We start from the raw sequence: 16,865 nt of genomic DNA, 5'->3' as shown, positions 1-16,865 counted from the left end.
GATACTATGAAAAAGCAATAACTCAGTTAAGAGATATGGAAAACGTGGTGTAATGAGAAAATCCAATATATATTTAGTAGGGATTCCAAGAAGACTGGAGGAAGGATCCAAAAGAATAATGGCTAAGAGTTTCCCAGCATGTATTAATTCATACTACATCCATTCGCAGAGCTTTACATGCTCCCTGACCTACTTGAGGGATTCAGTGGGGAAGGAGAAAATGAAAGGGATACGATTCTTATGTTCATGATCTATACTTTTGAAGAAAGATGATTTATTATTATTATTATTACTACTACTACTATTATTTTAAGTGTATGAGCCTGAGTGTATAACCATGTGCATGCAGGAACCTGTGGAAGCCAGAAGAAGGCATTGGAACGCATGGAGCTGGAGTTGCAGACAGTTGTAAGCTACCGTGTGGATGCTGGGAGTTGTACCTGGGTCTACAAGAGCAGTAGCAGCTCATAACTGCTGAGACACCTCTCCAGACCCAGGAAAAGTTGGAAGCCCAAGATAATGTGTACTTGTAAGCATCTGCTGTGTAACTGTAGTGTGGAGCTGCAGGTTGCGTTCCTGCGGCCCAGTTCCCGGCCTCCTGACTAGCTTATGCCCCGAAATAACAGCACACAAATTGTATTCTATTAAACACTGCCTGGCCCATTATTTCAGCCTCTTACTCACATCTTGATTAACCCATATCTAATAATCTGTGTAGCACCACGAAATGGTGCCTTACCGGGAAGTTTCTAGCGTATGTCCATCTTGGGCTGGAGCTTCATTGCATCTCTCTCTCTCTGAGGAGAGGCATGGCGGTCTGTCTAACTTAGGAGAGGCGTGGAATCTGACTGAGCCATCTACCTCACTTCCTTCTTCCTGTTCTGTCTACTCCACCCACCTAAGGGCCGGTCTATCAGATGGGCCAGGCAGTTTCTTTATTAATTATCCAATGAAATCATCAGATAGATAGAAGACACACCTACATCATTTCCCCTTTTTCTGTTTAAACAAAAAAAGCTTTCACTTTAACATAGCAAAATTACATATAACAAAACAGTTATCAAGTAAGAATTACAGTTACAATATTTATATCCACTTTATCTTTTATCATAACTAAGGAAAACTATAACTATCTATTTATTCTTCAACTCCATCAAAGACTCCAGAAGGACATAATATTACCTAGGTGAACAAGAAGTAAGCTACTTCCAAAACTCTAGAAATCACAGAGACATCTTGCTACCTGGACAGTAACCCAAAGTTCTTTTGTACCATTGGGGCATCCATCTTTGGCCTTCAGGCCCATAAGTATCCAGAGACATTTCTATGAAGCAGGAAATTTCGAAGGCAGTTCAGTCAGTATCTGCTGTGTCCTTCAGAATGTCTCGCAGACTCTTTCTTGAATCAGGAACCCCGAAAGATCATCTCATCTATAGGCAAGTTCAGCAGTCCTCTCTCTGAGGGTTCTCTGTGTCCAGTTTATGCAATAGTCCAGGCAAGAGAAACTTCTTGCCCAAATGGCTATCAAACTCCATAAGGATCCTCTTCGATGCCATTCTTTCTCTTGAAGTAGATTGTTACTGCCAGGAGCAGATATGTCTCATTGTCATTAAAAGTCCTAAGTTATTAAAAAACATCTTAAATGCATGTTCTGTAGTCTTTGAAAGATATGAAGAATGTCTATCTAACTGAAATATATCTCTATATATCTAGAAAATCTAACATGACTACAAGTTTGACTATTATTGATGACTATCCATTAACAACCTATATACGTTATATTTTTAAATGAACTATATAATCACAATACCTTAATCAGTATCAGAAATACATATACATATAACAAAATTGACCTTAAGTTTAAATCACTAAAGCAAAATCCATATCAATGCAAATTATTCATCTCCATATCATATCCCCCTTTAAATGTAAAAGAACATTTATAAATAATATTTGGGAATATGGGCGCAGTTATCTCTCTCCACACTGCTTCCTGCTGAATGGGGACGCTGTTAATCAGATCTTTCATGGTGTAACCTGTGTGCCAGGTTCATCTCAGTCATCAGTTGGGTGAAGTAATTTTCTGAAGGTGGTCACAGCAACCTTTCAGGAGGCCGTGGTCTGTCATACCATATTGGGATAGAAGCAATCCACAGGGTTTCATTTTCTGTAAAAACAAAAGAAGAATCTCTTTTCCAAAGTATCATATCCTTAGATCCAAATTCTGAAGTCAAGGTATTTTCAAAATATCTTTCTTGGATTAGTTCAGCAGCATTTATAAACAAATATCTTTTAGCAGCTATTGCTTCTTCCTCAGCATTCAAACAATTCAAAAAGAGCATAATAGCATACAGTATCAAGATTCTCTGTGTATTTTCCATCTTTGTGCGGCTTTATTTTAACCTCTATTTCGTTTATTTTTACTTTTATTTTTTGAGACAGGTTCTCTGTATATCTTGTCCTGGAATAACTCTGTAGACCAGGCTGTCCTTGAACTCTCAGAAATCCGTCTGTCTCTGCCTCCCCAGTGCTGGGATTAAAGGTGTGTGCTACAACACCTTGAACTCACAGAGATCTTTCCGTCTCTGCCTCCCAGGCATTCGGATTAAAGGTGTGTCCTGCCACACCTTGAAGTCACAGAGGTCAATCTACCTCTGCCTCCCAAGTGTTGGGATTAAAGGTGTATACCACCACAACAAACTACTTCCTTTTTCTTTCTTTCTTTCTCTTTTTTTTTTTTTAACTGTAAGAACTTTAACTTTTAGCCTGCATGTATTTTTAACTCACTGCAAACCATTTAGAGGTTTTCTTTGTCTTTGAATCTCTCTTTACTGTATATTTCTTTTTCTGACCACACGAGTCTTTAATTTACCAAGCAATATAGGTAGGATTAAAACCGTGGCTTTGACAGCTAGATCCAGCCCATTCCTTAGCTTTCCAGCCTCGTGGCAGAGGTACGGGCTATAGCCTTGTTTATCACCTCTACTCTTTGGTGGTTCAAGGTCCCTGCCAGCAAGCAAGCTGCAACAGTGTTAAACAACACTCAAAAGCTCCATAGTCAGGACCGCCTGCTTGAAAGAGTCAGAGTTTGTCCTGGCAGGACGGCCCAGAAAGCAGGCATTTTAAAACGGCACAGCTTTTTTCCTGCTATGGCTGAAAACCGAAAAACAAATGTTCAGCTTTTCATCAACACCATTTAAGTGTTTTGTGGCAGGACCTCTTAAAAGAGCTGCAAGATTTTGCAGCTAAAGCTGAGTCAGGAAGCCTCTCTTAGATGAGAGTGCTTTCTTGCCTCTAGCAAGCAAAGCCAAACCTGAGAAATAGCTGCTACCAAGAAAACATGCTTTACTCTATTCTTTCCCAAGCTTTCTCAGGCTTTCTGTGGATTCAATTATCCACGTGGGCGCCATTCTGTAGTGTGGAGCTGCAGGTTGCGTTCCTGCGGCCCAGTTCCCGGCCTCCTGACTAGCTTATGCCCCGAAATAACAGCACACAAATTGTATTCTATTAAACACTGCCTGGCCCATTATTTCAGCCTCTTACTCACATCTTGATTAACCCATATCTAATAATCTGTGTAGCACCACGAAATGGTGCCTTACCGGGAAGTTTCTAGCGTATGTCCATCTTGGGCTGGAGCTTCATTGCATCTCTCTCTCTCTGAGGAGAGGCATGGCGGTCTGTCTAACTTAGGAGAGGCGTGGAATCTGACTGAGCCATCTACCTCACTTCCTTCTTCCTGTTCTGTCTACTCCACCCACCTAAGGGCCGGTCTATCAGATGGGCCAGGCAGTTTCTTTATTAATTATCCAATGAAATCATCAGATAGATAGAAGACACACCTACATCATGTAACAAGCAGTCTCCAGGTCTCAGTGTCTCACAACGCTGTGTTTGTTTTTTATGTCACATGAGAGTTTCCCGTTCCCCGCAGCTCTGCTCTGGACCGTGGGTTAACTGCCTATCCCTCGTGTATTCCAGGGACAGACTGAGGGAAGAGTCCACCCAGGACATACTCTTGTATGGCAATAGGGCAAACTGGAAAGAGAAGCTGGGTGTGGTGACATGTGCTTGTGATTGCAGTGTTGGGGAGCCAGAGACAGGAGGATCCCTGGGACCAGCTGGCTAACAAGTTCTAGGTCAGTCAGAGACCCCGTCTCAAAAAAAAAAAAGTTGGCAAGCCCCAGAGGAACCCCATCAAGATTGTTCTTTGTGTACATGCATATTTGCACACACAGAAGAAAAAGACAGAAACATCCAAATGTTCATCAGTTGATGAATGGGGAAATACACAATGTCTGCCTATGCGAAAGGTTAGTATGCAACCATAAAACGTAACAAAGAAGGAGCCCTTAGAAGCCCGTAGCACAGCATGACGGATCTTGAAATCCTCTGAGTGAAAGAAAGCAGTCGCTGGAGGACACTTACGATATGATGTCATTTATGTGAAATATTCAGAATAAACAAGCGCACAGAGACAGGAAATAGATGAGTGGTTTGCAAGGGCCGAGGAGAACAAAGGGAGATTGATAAAGACTGCGGAGGTTTTCCTGGATGATTTAAAGCAAAAACAAACGCAACCTGTTATTAACATAGAGGGTGGTAATAGCTGTACCGCTGAATGGCCCACACTAAGTGGGAGAACAGCATAGCAGGTAAATTATATCCTAATAAAGCCATTCAAACATTCCAAGGGCAGCCACTACAAGAGTAGAAATGAATTATCTGTTTAACTTTGAAGCCAACAGAGGTGAGGGGCCACGAACTCACGGATCCTTCCAGGGATGCGGGAGGAGAATAGAGACAGCCAAAAGAGAGCAAAGAATCAAAGGCGACATGGAACACTGAGATAAAGTGACAGTCTGTCCGCTCCATGTGACACGGGCAGTCAGTGCTACTCTGAAAGCCGGCTTCCCTCTCCGAGACTTCTTAGTGTTAGAAGTCTGACGCATCCACTTGAAGCATGCTGGGGAGGAAGAAAATAGCAGCGGTCGGGCACTGGGGTGCAGACTTCTTTGGGTCCATCACCTTATCAAAAATCAGAAACAGGTTAGCATGGTAGTAAATGTCTACAGACCCAACCCTCAGGAAGCCAAAGCAGCGGTGTCACGTGTTCAAGACCAGCAGAGGCAAAAAGAAAACAAACAGTAAGGACGTTGTTAGTATCTGCTGAATCCGGGAACGTTCACAGGTCTCTGCCTCTCCTTATCACCTGGTATTTAAGGTATCTCTTATCGGCAATACAAACAGCACCAGCAAGATGGAGATCAACCTGCGCGCGCGCACACAGGAGATTCTGACAGCACACACAGCTGAAGCTCTTTAAATGTTCACTCTTTTAAGACTTCAGGAAAATAACTCGCTTAATTTTGCACATGTCTGCTGTCCTTCCAGACACACGTGTATAGAATCGCAGTGTCTGAGTCTACAGTCACGTCCTGTCATGGGATTTGTTTAGGGGGGTTCCATGCACAAGATGATCCCAGAATATCATATTGGCTAGCAATATCACTTTAGCTTTCTAAGTCAGGCATATGATGTTCCCGAAGCCACGAAGTCAGTCCTTTCTCAGAACGCATCAGGCCTATTGGTTAGACAAGAGTTGGGTAGTAAACCTGATGCGGGTGGTTTATATAATTAACTGGAAACAGAGAAGGCGGTGTTTGTCTCCTTAGCATTGGGTGACAGTTGTGTGCCGTCTTCCCAGAAAGGCACCTTTGTCTAATACACAGATCTGTAGACATCTGAAGGGGCCCCAGCATAGCGTTAGGCTGGGGAGATGGTTCCGTTGGTAAAAATGCTTGCTCCAGCAGAGTTCAGGTCCCTGGAATCCCAATGAAAGTAGGAGCACATGTGTCTGCAATCCCAGCTCACCCTGGGGAGAGATAGGAGGCAGAGACAGGACAAGCCCCAGAAGCTGGAAGGCCAGCTAGTCTGGCTTATGCAGTGGTGAAGAGGCCCTGCCCCAAACAAGATGGAAAGGCAGGACTGACCGTGGAAGGCTGACCTCTGATGCTCACACATGCACCTTGGCACACACGTGCCTGCACCCATACACATGTAAATGAATACACATACAATTTCTCCCCCCCCCCTTTTTCAATTGATTTTATTGAGCTATACATTTTTCTCTGTTCCCCTCCCTGCCTCTCCCCTCCCCTTCAACCCTCTCTCCCATGGTCCCCATGCTCCCAATTTACTCAGGAGATCTTGTCTTTTTCTACTTCCCATGTAGATTAGATCCATGTATGTCTCTCTTAGGGTCCTCATTATTGTCTTGATCCTCTGGGATTGTGGACTGCAGGCTGGTTTTCTTTATGTTTAAAAACCACTTATGAGTCAGAACATATGATAATTGTCTTTCTGGGTCTGGGTCACGTGCGATTTCTTAAGCTAAAATTGCACACCTTTCATGTGCATACACGCACATATGTGTACCAGCCCACACAAATATTGACACATATTCATGCACTCAAAATACGGGCACATACATACTTGTATGCATGCGTGCATACATGTGCATGCACGTGCGCACATGCTCAGAGAAGACTGGATGCTGCAATGTCCTCTAGGCATTGGCCTCATTGGATCCAACAGCCCGCAGTTCCTTACAGTCAAATTAGCTGTTCTCATTCTGATCTTTCCTGAAGTGTCTTCTCTTCTTCCTTCCTGCTAGTCCCTGTTTTCATGAAGCAGGAGGCCTTGAATGCCTCTCCCTGCCAGCTATTCAAGAGGCCATTCCCCCTGGAGCTGGCGACACACAACCTATTAATAAGCAAACAGAATGAACTGGCTCTCTCTCCTCATAGCTAAATTCCTCTGCCACCGATTTCTCAAACACTTCCCTTTAGGGTTTTCCTGTGGAGTCCCATCTATTTAGAGGGAATGTGGAAGATTGTTTAATGCCTCTTGTTGTAAGCAAATGCTGATTCCACATGGAGAATCAAACGCCTCCCTTCTCGGTGACTCTCCAGACCCATCTGGCAGCCCTGGCAACGCTGGAGCATTGCTGTGCACACATGGGCCTCCCTCGCCGGAGTGGGGTAACAAAGCTGTGGCAGGCAAACTTCTAATTTCGTTCAGGTGCCTCCTTTTTGCTGTGCATTTCAGATTTCAGCTAAGCCATGCGCTTTACCTCAGTTTCCCCAACTGTGTAACAGTGACAAGGTGTGATATAACTTTTCCTTGAGAGTCATAACACACACACACACACACATCTACTCCCCACCAGATAGGAAACCCATTCCAAGCCAAAGTATGGATACCACCAAAGTCCAACTTGGTGGCAATGAGTTTTGGTGGGGTTACTTTATAGGAGTGTGAGTGAGGAGTTACTTACAGGAGCAGAGATGACTCAAAGACAGCTGCATCACCAAAGCCCACCCCAGCATGGGTGACAGCTCACAAAGCTAGGAACCTGGAGCACACTGCACAGCCGGCAGGCAGCTCAACAGGGTTGAGAATGTCCTTGCTGGGTGCCTCAGTTGGTCTAAACCTCTTCCAGGCAGCTCAGCTGGTTTCTGCTTCTTCCCGGCAACCATCTGGTCTCAGAGTCTTCTTTGTAGCTTGACTTGTCTGAGAGGACCCTCAGCTTCTTTATTGCTTACTCTGCTGGCAGGGAGAGGCCTAGTGAATCTGGTCAGTTTTGGCAACTTCCTGAAGCTATTTTGAATTGCACAAGCCCCCCCACCTCCCACCCCCGTCTTAGTTAGGATTCCTATTGCTGAAATAAAACACCATGACCAAAAAGCAAGTTGGGAAGGAAAGGGCTTATTTGGCTTACACTTCCACACAGCTGTTTATCCCTGAAGGAAGTCAGACAAGAACTCAAACAGGGCAGGATCCTGGAGACAGGAGCTGATGCAGAGGCCCTGGAGGGGTGCTGCTTACTGGCTTGCTCCCCACGGCTTACTCAGCCTGATTTCTTATAGAACTCAGGACCACCAGCCCAGGGATGGCACCACCCACAATAGATTGGGCCCTCCCCCTTTGATCACTGAGAAAATGCCCTACAGCTGGATCTCATGGAAGCATTTCTTCAACTGAGACTCCATCCTCTCTGATGACTCTAGTTTGTGTCAAGTTGACCCAAAAATCCAGTCAGTACGCCCACTCCATACTCACAGAATCAACCGTTAAATGCAGTGGGTTACAAAGGAACAAGAAAAGTAGGAGGAAGGACTTGCTGGGGAGAAGAAAGGGTTCAGTGGGAATATGAGAGGGTGATTGGGGAGATGTGAGCAAAGAGCGTGCGTGCGTGCGTGCGTGCGTGTGTGTGTGTGTGTGTGTGTGTGTGTGTGTGTGTGTGGGTAAGCAGCGGTGTGGTGGGGGGAACAGAGACAGACAGACAGACAGACAGACAGAAGGAGAGAGATTGTGAAAGAATAAACACGGTTTTTAAATGAACTTTTAAAACCCCAAAATGACGCCGGGCCGTCATGGCACACATCTTCAATCAATCCCAGCACTCAGGAGGCAGAGGCAGGTGGATGTGTCTGAGTTCAAGGCCAGCCTGCTCTACAGAATGAGTTCCAGGGCAGGACAGCCAGGGCTACACAGAGAAACCCTGTCTATAACACACCCCCACACACACATATAAAAAATTTCAAAAACGAAATGAAGGAAAGTACAGAGGAAAAAAGAAAGCCTTTAATTTCTCAACTGTGAACTGTGGCCTTTGCCCTGGCTTCTCTCAGTTTGACTGGAGTGGGGGAAGGCTCTTCACTTCACTTCCGCCAGAGTGAAGGGAAATAGGTCTAGCCGGAAGAAAGCGTTGCATGCCAATAGTAATGGGTGCTTTTTGTCTTCTTATCTTGATTTTTGTTTCAAGAATAAAGTCTACGATCCCACGAAACACTCAACAAGGCTCATTTAAGGGTGGCAACCCCACAGAGAGTCTCAGCGGATCTGCCCCCACTTCATGTCATAGCAGCCTGTTTACAGAGAGTCATCGTGGATTGTACAAGCCCTGAAGTCCAGCATCATGCACAAGACCTTTGTAAACGTTGCACACAACGGTGGTCTGTGGTGTGAAGTACAAATGCAACACTTGTATCGCTTCCAGGTTGGGAAGGAAAAGGTTCGTTTTCCTGATACACACCCGCCTTTGGACAGACCTCCCACCGGCAAACGCAGCATCCCTCCGCATCCGCTCTCTCATTTTCTATGCCTCTGCTTTGGTTTCAGTTGAGCCGGAAGGTGCCTTTCTTTCTGGTATCGTCATCAATAACCACACATCTGAGCATAGCTACCTTGGGGTGATTTAGTCAGCAGCACAGTGGGTGACCGGAAGAATGATGGCCAGATACGCCTGTGTTGTTTCCAACCTGCCCAGGATTTGAGGTCCAGCGACTCTCCACAGACAGCATCTTACACCAAAGCTCCTAGAGCATCCTCGTCAGGCTCCGTTTGGGGAAACATACCTATCATATTTATTACTCGAAGAAAGCACAGCTTAATTGATTCCTTGATGTGAGAGGTGAATCTGACTTTATGGTCTAATAAAAACTATAAAGTAGATTAAGCTCCATCAGGTTTCATCACAGGGTGGCTTTTTTTTTTCCTGAGGCAATCATGGTGCTCCTGTGAGGCTGCTCCATCAACTATATTCCTTCTACTTTCGCCTTCTCCCAAGCTCCACCAGGAAGAGAGAAAGCTGTTGCTTTTCATGCTCCGCTCTTCTGAAAAAGGAAGAATACACAGTCAGACCTCCCTTTGCACAACAGCCTATGATCAGGAAAGATGCCTTGCTTTCTGAAATAATGCCGTGTGTTTGTTTATTTATCATATGTGTATGGGTGCTTTGTCTGCACTCCTGCCTGTGTACCGTGTGCATGCCTGATGCCCACAGAGGCCATGTGGGTCCTGGGAGCTCAAACTCTGATCATCATTCTTAGTGGCAAGCATCTTTGCCCAGTGAGCCATCACACCAGCCTGGTGTTCCTGAATTAATAGTTTAATCTTCTTAATAGTTATGAATCTGTTTAAATTTCCTGTTTGTGGTGTTGGAGAGATGACTCAGAGGCTAAGAGCAGTGGCTGCTCTTCCAGAGGACCTGAGTTCAATTCCCAGCAACCACATGGTGGCTCACAACCATCAGTAGTGGGATCTGATGCCCTCTTCTGGCATAAAGGTATACATGCAGATAGAGCACTCATGCATTAAATAAATAAATGAATAACTATTTTTATAAATAAATAAATCATTTTATGGATAACTAAATAAATGCATAAATTTTCTGTTTGCAATTCAGTCCTTGTAGGGTGTGTGTGGCTACTAAAAATCCCATTTCTTCTGGCTCATCCCACTTGACAAGTCTTTTAATCATTTCTATTGCTGCAGCGTTGGCTGTAATGCCTCCTTTCAGATTTTAGTTATTCAACTCGTCTCTCATTTCTTCTAGTTAATTTTGGCAAAGTGTATATCAACTTTGTTGATCTTTTCAAAACACATAGTTTTGCTGAGTTTTCCTTTTGTTTCCTATTCTATTAATTTCCTCTCCAATCTTTATCCTCCCTTCCAAGAGCTGTAAGTTTAGTTTGCTCTTTTAATGTTTCCTTGAGATGTGAAGTTTTCAACTAGCTTTCTAGTTCCCTGTGAATTCTTCTTTGATACATTGGTTGTTCAAAGGTGCATTGTCACAGTTTCCAGAGACGTGGGAATTTTCCAGCTTGTCTTTTAAGTTTTCATTTTGTTCCTCTGTGACTAGAAGAGATATTTTGTCTAACTGCAGCTTTGTGGGGTTTTTGTTTTGCTTTGGTTAGTTTAGTTTTGGTTTTTATTTACAGAGACTTTGTATCTTGGAGACTGAAAAACATCACACATTCTACCACTGTTGGGTGAGATATTTTGTGCATGTTAGTTAGGTCCAATAGACCTATGCTGTTGCTATCCTTTGTTTTGCTTTTGAAATAGTGTCTCGAGTATACTATGCTGGCCTCAGACTTCCTATGTGGCCAAGGATGATCTTCAGCTTCTGATCCTCCTGCCTCCCTTTTCCAAGTCCTGTTATGGGGGGCATGTGCCATATTCAATTTTATGCCATGCTGGAGACTGAACTCAGGATTTCATGCACACTAAGCAAGTGCTTTAAAACGTGAGATACAGCCACGACCCCAGACCTCTCCTTTTAATCTTCTCATCAGTTTATTTTTATTTTATTACATTTGTTTGCTTGCTTGTTTTGGTTTTTCAAGACAGGGATTCTCTCTGTAGTCCTGGCTGTCCTGGAACTTGCTCTGCAGACCAGGCTGGCCTTGAACTCAGAGACCTACCTGCCTCTGCAACCCGAATGCTGGGATAAAAGATGTGCACCACCATGTGACTCTCATTGGTTCTTGTATCTACCATTGAAAGCAGGTTATTAAAGTGTCTTCTTCCTCTTGTGTTGCTCAGTCTCTCTCAAATTGAAACTCTCCAGTGTTCCTACACAGACATTCAACATAGCTACAGTACCATGTATTCACGACTGTTTGACTTTAGATGTTATCTCCCTTTGTCTATAATGATAACATTGCTACTGAAAATCTACAGACTAGCCCTTCCAGCTCTATTTTGGTAAGGATTTGTTTCTGCCATGGCTAATCCTAACTGTCAACTCAGACTGAAAAACTCCTAGGTGGCTAGTAAAGCCCACTTCTGGTGTGATGTGACTGTGAGGTTGTTTCTACAGCAAGTAGATAATGAGGATTTTGCTCACAGTCAGTGATCTAAGCCATGATGGGCCTGCTTGTTGGGGTTTCTGTCCTGCCTGGTTTTTGTCCTCCCACCTGGTCCCACAGCCATTCAGCCCCCAAGAAAATCACACAGAGGTCTCCATAAGTTATGAATTGATTGGCCTGTTAGCTCAGGCTTTGTATCAGTTCTTATAATTTATATTAGCCCATTATTCTTATCTATGTTAGCCACATGACTCGGTACCTTTTTCAGCGGGGCAGGTCACATCTTCCTTCGTCTGTGTCTGGACAGGACTGGGGAGGAATGGGCTTCCTTCTTCCCAGAATTCTCCTGTTCTCCTTGTCCGCCTCTACTTTCTGTCTGATTGTCCTGCCTATACTTCCTGCCTGGCTACAGGCCAATCAGTGTTTATTTACAACATAATTGACAGAATACAGAATTGTCCTGCACCAACTGCTGGGTCAAAAATGAGAACTGGCTATTGGAAGGTGGTAGATATGTAAGATGCCGTCACTGGAGGGCATGCCTGGCCCACTCCTCCCTCCCTCTCCCCTTTGTAGCCTCCACAGGCAAGAGGCCTCTGCCGTGCAGTCCTGACACCAAGCTCTTCTGCTTTGCCTCCCACCCACTGGGATGGAGCTGGTAGACCATAGACCCGAACCTCGGAAACTGTGAGCCAAATGAATGGTTCTTCCTTCTAAAAGATTTTTCTCTGGCATCTGTCATAGTAACGAGACCCTAACACAGTATACTTCCACTGTCTACACAGTGAGCATTTGGGGAGGGGAGTGGAATAGATATCACATTTTTTATTTACTTATTTTTGTTGAAAAATGAATTTTTTTCCATACAACATATTCTGGTTAGAGTTTCCCCTCTCCTTATGCCCCCTACCTTCTCCTCACAGCCCCTTCAGTTAAGATCTACACCCTGTCTCTTCTTAGGCAGCAAACAAGTTTCTCATAAATAATAAATTTGTTTTTAATATATACATTTATTTATTTACTTTACATCCCAGCTGCAGTCTCCTTCCCTCATCTCCTCCCAGCCCCTCTCTCCCTCCACCCCTCTGCTATCACCGCCCCAATGGAATAATGAATTCTTATAGAAAGTGCAGACTCAGGCTAGGTGGCTTGAGGGCTGTTTCGTCTTGTGGACCATTTACGCTCTGACGGTTACTGATCTGCAGAGGCTAACTCTCACCATGTTCCTGTTTTCTCTATCTCTAGAGCATCCCCTCCACCCTCTTCTTTCTCAGCTACTTTCCTTTGTGTTCGGCTGATGTTTGTCATCGGGAGCTTTTATTTTACTCTCAATTTCCTTTTATGAATAGGCATACCTCAGAGATATTGATGGTTAAGTTCCAGACCACTGCAATAAAGTGCACATTGCCATAAAGCAAGTCACATGGATTTTTTATTTCCCGATGCAAATAAAAACTATGTTTATACTAGGCTGGTAGTTTATTAAGTGTAAAATGGGATTGTGTGTTTAAAAACCATACATGTGGCTTAATTAAAAAACACCTCATTGCTAAAAATGCCAATGATCATCTAAGTCTTTAGCAAATGGTACTTGCTTTTGCTGTTGGAAGATCCTGCTGTGGAGTTCCTGGCTGATGACTAAGCAGGGTGCTGGTGGTGGCTGAAGGGTGGAGTATCTATTGCAATTTCTTAAAATAAGACAATGCACAACACACCCTTTGGTTTCCAGACAGAGAGAAATATGTCTTGAACTGACCAGAATAGCCCTCCCTGCTGGCCAGCCTTTGTATTCCTCTAAGGTGCTCTTCCAGCAGCTGGGGGAGAAAACACATCTACAGTCCTACCTAGTTCTGGACCCTGAATGCTGCAATACCCACCTGCTGGGCAAGATGTGGCCACTGCTGCAGTAGTGGCAAGACTGTATATGGGGGTAACCAACCACTTTCTTGATTTCATTTAAGGCTTGCTTCACATGAGAGATTCATGCCTAGGGCCTTAAACATGGTTAAAACCCATGGCTAGGGAAGCCATAGGCCTTAGGGGAGAGCCTATTGATATGATTTTCTAAATGGTCATTTGGCTAAACTACCCTCTAAATATTTATGGTTATAGCCATAGATTTGAGCTGCTCTCAAGCTTGGTCAGAGAATTGTCTTATTGCAGTGGTCCTGATTAATACACAGAGAGATAATTGTTCAATATACTGAGAATAAGCCACTGTGAATGTTCAGCTCCACCACCATCATCACAGCCACCACCACCATCATGCCACCTCCAAAAGGCTCAGGGAACATTGCAAGAAGAGGAGGAAGAAAGAATGTAAGAGCCAGAGGATGGGCAGGAATCTTGTGAAATGCTGTCATTTGGTGAGGCCATGACAACTGCAGATATGAACTCACAGCAGCTGTGATTACTGTGTACAAGACCTGCATAAAATTAAGCCAATTAAAATTCCCACACAGAGACCAAAGAGGCCCCTTATGCTCTACCCCTAGTGGAGAAGCTACTGGCCATTGTGGGATGCTGGGGGAGAGAGCCATATTTCTTTAAGAATGTGTCCACTGGTAGGTTCAGCATGTCCCAGTGAATGAGCTCGTGTTCATGTGCATATACAAAGCATATAAACTGGACCCAATAGGCTAGAAAGAAAGACAGGGGGGAGAGAGGGAGAGAGGGAAGGAGGAAGGAAGGAGAGAAGAAAGAAAGAAAGAAAGGAAGGAAGGAAGGAAGGAAGGAAGGAAGGAAGGAAGAAGGAAAGAAGAAAAGAGAAAATGAAGTTGGGAGGGGGATGTGACAGAAGGACCTGGGAGTGGTTGGGGGTGGGAAATGGGGGGTGGGTGCAATCAAGATACATTGTGTATATATTAATTGTTTATCTGAAGAAGTCTTAAATTCTTTATTTTGGAAGGACACCTTGGGGTTGGTTTCCAACACTTGCGTATAACACTCCACCCTTCTCACACCAGCTTTCTAGGTTTCTGCTGAAATACCTAACGCTTTATCAAAGTTCATTTGCAAGCAATGAGCTGTTGCTCTCTTGCCTTTTTCTTTTTAAACCCATATTTGCCTTTGAACTTTAACTCCCTGGTTATGAGTCATCTGGATGTGGGTCTCCTACTTTCTTCTCAGTGAAGTTCTAAGACCTCTTGAATTTGCATTTCCATTTTCACCCTTCAATTAGAGGAACTTCTGGCCTTCTTTTTTATCAAATATGTCTCTCTGAACATTTCTCATCACTCGGAAACTTTGCTAACAGACTCACTGAATTGCTCAGCAGCATCTGACAAGCTCGTTGGCTCTGTTCACTCTTTCTTCCCTTTTCCTTTCTTGCTCCTGAGACACAGGATTTCAGTCCATCTCTGTAGTGATGAGCAGTGGGCTGGCCTGCTTTTGGTCCTGCTCAGCTCCCGCATGGCTAGCTTTACACCCAAAATAATTACATGGAAACTGTATTCATTTAAACACTGCTTGGCCCATTAGCTCTAGCCTCTTATTAGCTGATTCTCACATCTTGCTTTAACCCATATTTAGTAATCTGTGTAGCACCATGAAGTGGTGGCTTACCGGGAAAGATTCAGCATGTCTGACCTGGTGGCTGGCTCCATGGCGTCTGTCTCAGAGAGGAGAGGCATGGCGTCTGACTAACTTCCCTTCTTCCCAGCATTCTGTTCTGTCTACTCCTATCTAAATCCTGCCCTATCAAAGAGCCAAGGCAGTTTCTTTATTAACCAATGAGAGTCCTCCATCATGTCTCTGTGGAGTTACTGATCTTTCCTCCTCCTGACCCACTCAGCTCCTGGGACCCTTTCCGGAGACCTCCTCAGTTTAATGATGCTTCTCAAGTGCTGATTGAGTTTAGTTCTTTTCTGTATGGATCCTATCCCTTTGCTGCTTCTCTCGCTTTGCTTCTACATCCTTCACTCAATTAGATGTAGTCATCTGTGGTCTCTTTTAGTACTGGACATCTTTTTGATAATTATTTCAAAACTTCTGTTAGGAGGTTCACACATTCGCATCTCTTCTGGGTCAGGTGCTGGAGTTTTGTTTCCGTGTTTTCATTATGCCAGGATCCCCTGTTTCTTTGTGTACCTGATCGTGCTGTTGATGGTGACGAAGAGTTTAGACTTGAGCGTTTGGGGAAAACAATCAGCTACCCCTCTAGGACTTTACCTTGGCGTCATGCAGAAGAGGTGGAAATCACTCATCCATCAACCAAGGTACAGATTCTATTGCTGCTCAAATCTTTTTTAACAGAAGTGTCTGTTCTGGGGATGGCATGTGCCTTGGGTCCTCTCAAATTCCCTGAGCATACATCTTGAAAGCCTTTAATCTCTTGCTACGACTGGCATCTGCCTATGAAATGGCATTCCAATGTGCCACTGGGACCACACTGTTTGCAGTGGCTACCAGTCCTGATAGTATTGAGGCAGGTAAAAGACACAGTGCTGGAATAGACGGAATATAGAAGACACGGTCGCATTTTTGTTTCTGCGTAAAGAAAGAATCCCAGGTAGATGTTTTCTCTCAGTGGCATGGCCCTGGGTTGGACAGAATGGGAAGTAGGGGGCACAGATGAGTGTGCAGAAAGCTGTCAGCTTTCTTGCCCCCATATCTGGAATCCTTTCCTGATTGTATATGTTAGGGTACTGAGACCTCAATTGGCCTCTAGAATTCTAAAAACATTTTCCTCTCAGGTTGGTGTCTCTGTGGGAGAAAGTGTCCCTCTGTTTTACTGTTTAATTGTGAGAATAAAAATTATACTTTCTATCAGAAGTGCTTCTCCATCTCATGGACATCTCATGACCTTTCACATCCCAAAGCCCTGGGCTTTGATCTCTCTCACATTTATCATGTCTGCCACCATAGTTCCCATTGACACGCTTCATCTCTCTCTTCTACATTAGGGGACACCAGAGAGAGGGAAGAGGAGAGCGAGAGAGTTGTGAGTTTTAACTGAGAAAGGAATGAATGAATGGATGAATGGATGAATGAATGAATGGTGAATGAATGGATACATCAATGAAGTGAAAGGTCTTCACATACCCAGATAAGAAGTGTAATGAACTGAAGACAAGGAGTCAAGAATAGGTAAGTCAGGGACCTAAAGGAAGACCTAGAGAAATCTGACAGACTCAAAGGAACAAGGAAAAAAATCACAATTCTATTTACATCTGACAAGGCCTGGGAGTGTTGTAATTCACACAT

The sequence above is a fragment of the Arvicola amphibius genome, chromosome 13 (genome assembly GCF_903992535.2).
Source record: "Arvicola amphibius chromosome 13, mArvAmp1.2, whole genome shotgun sequence".
Classification (NCBI taxonomy): Eukaryota; Metazoa; Chordata; class Mammalia; order Rodentia; family Cricetidae; genus Arvicola; species Arvicola amphibius.
The sequence above is the reverse complement of the archived record's forward strand: the minus strand, read 5'-3'. Positions refer to the sequence as shown.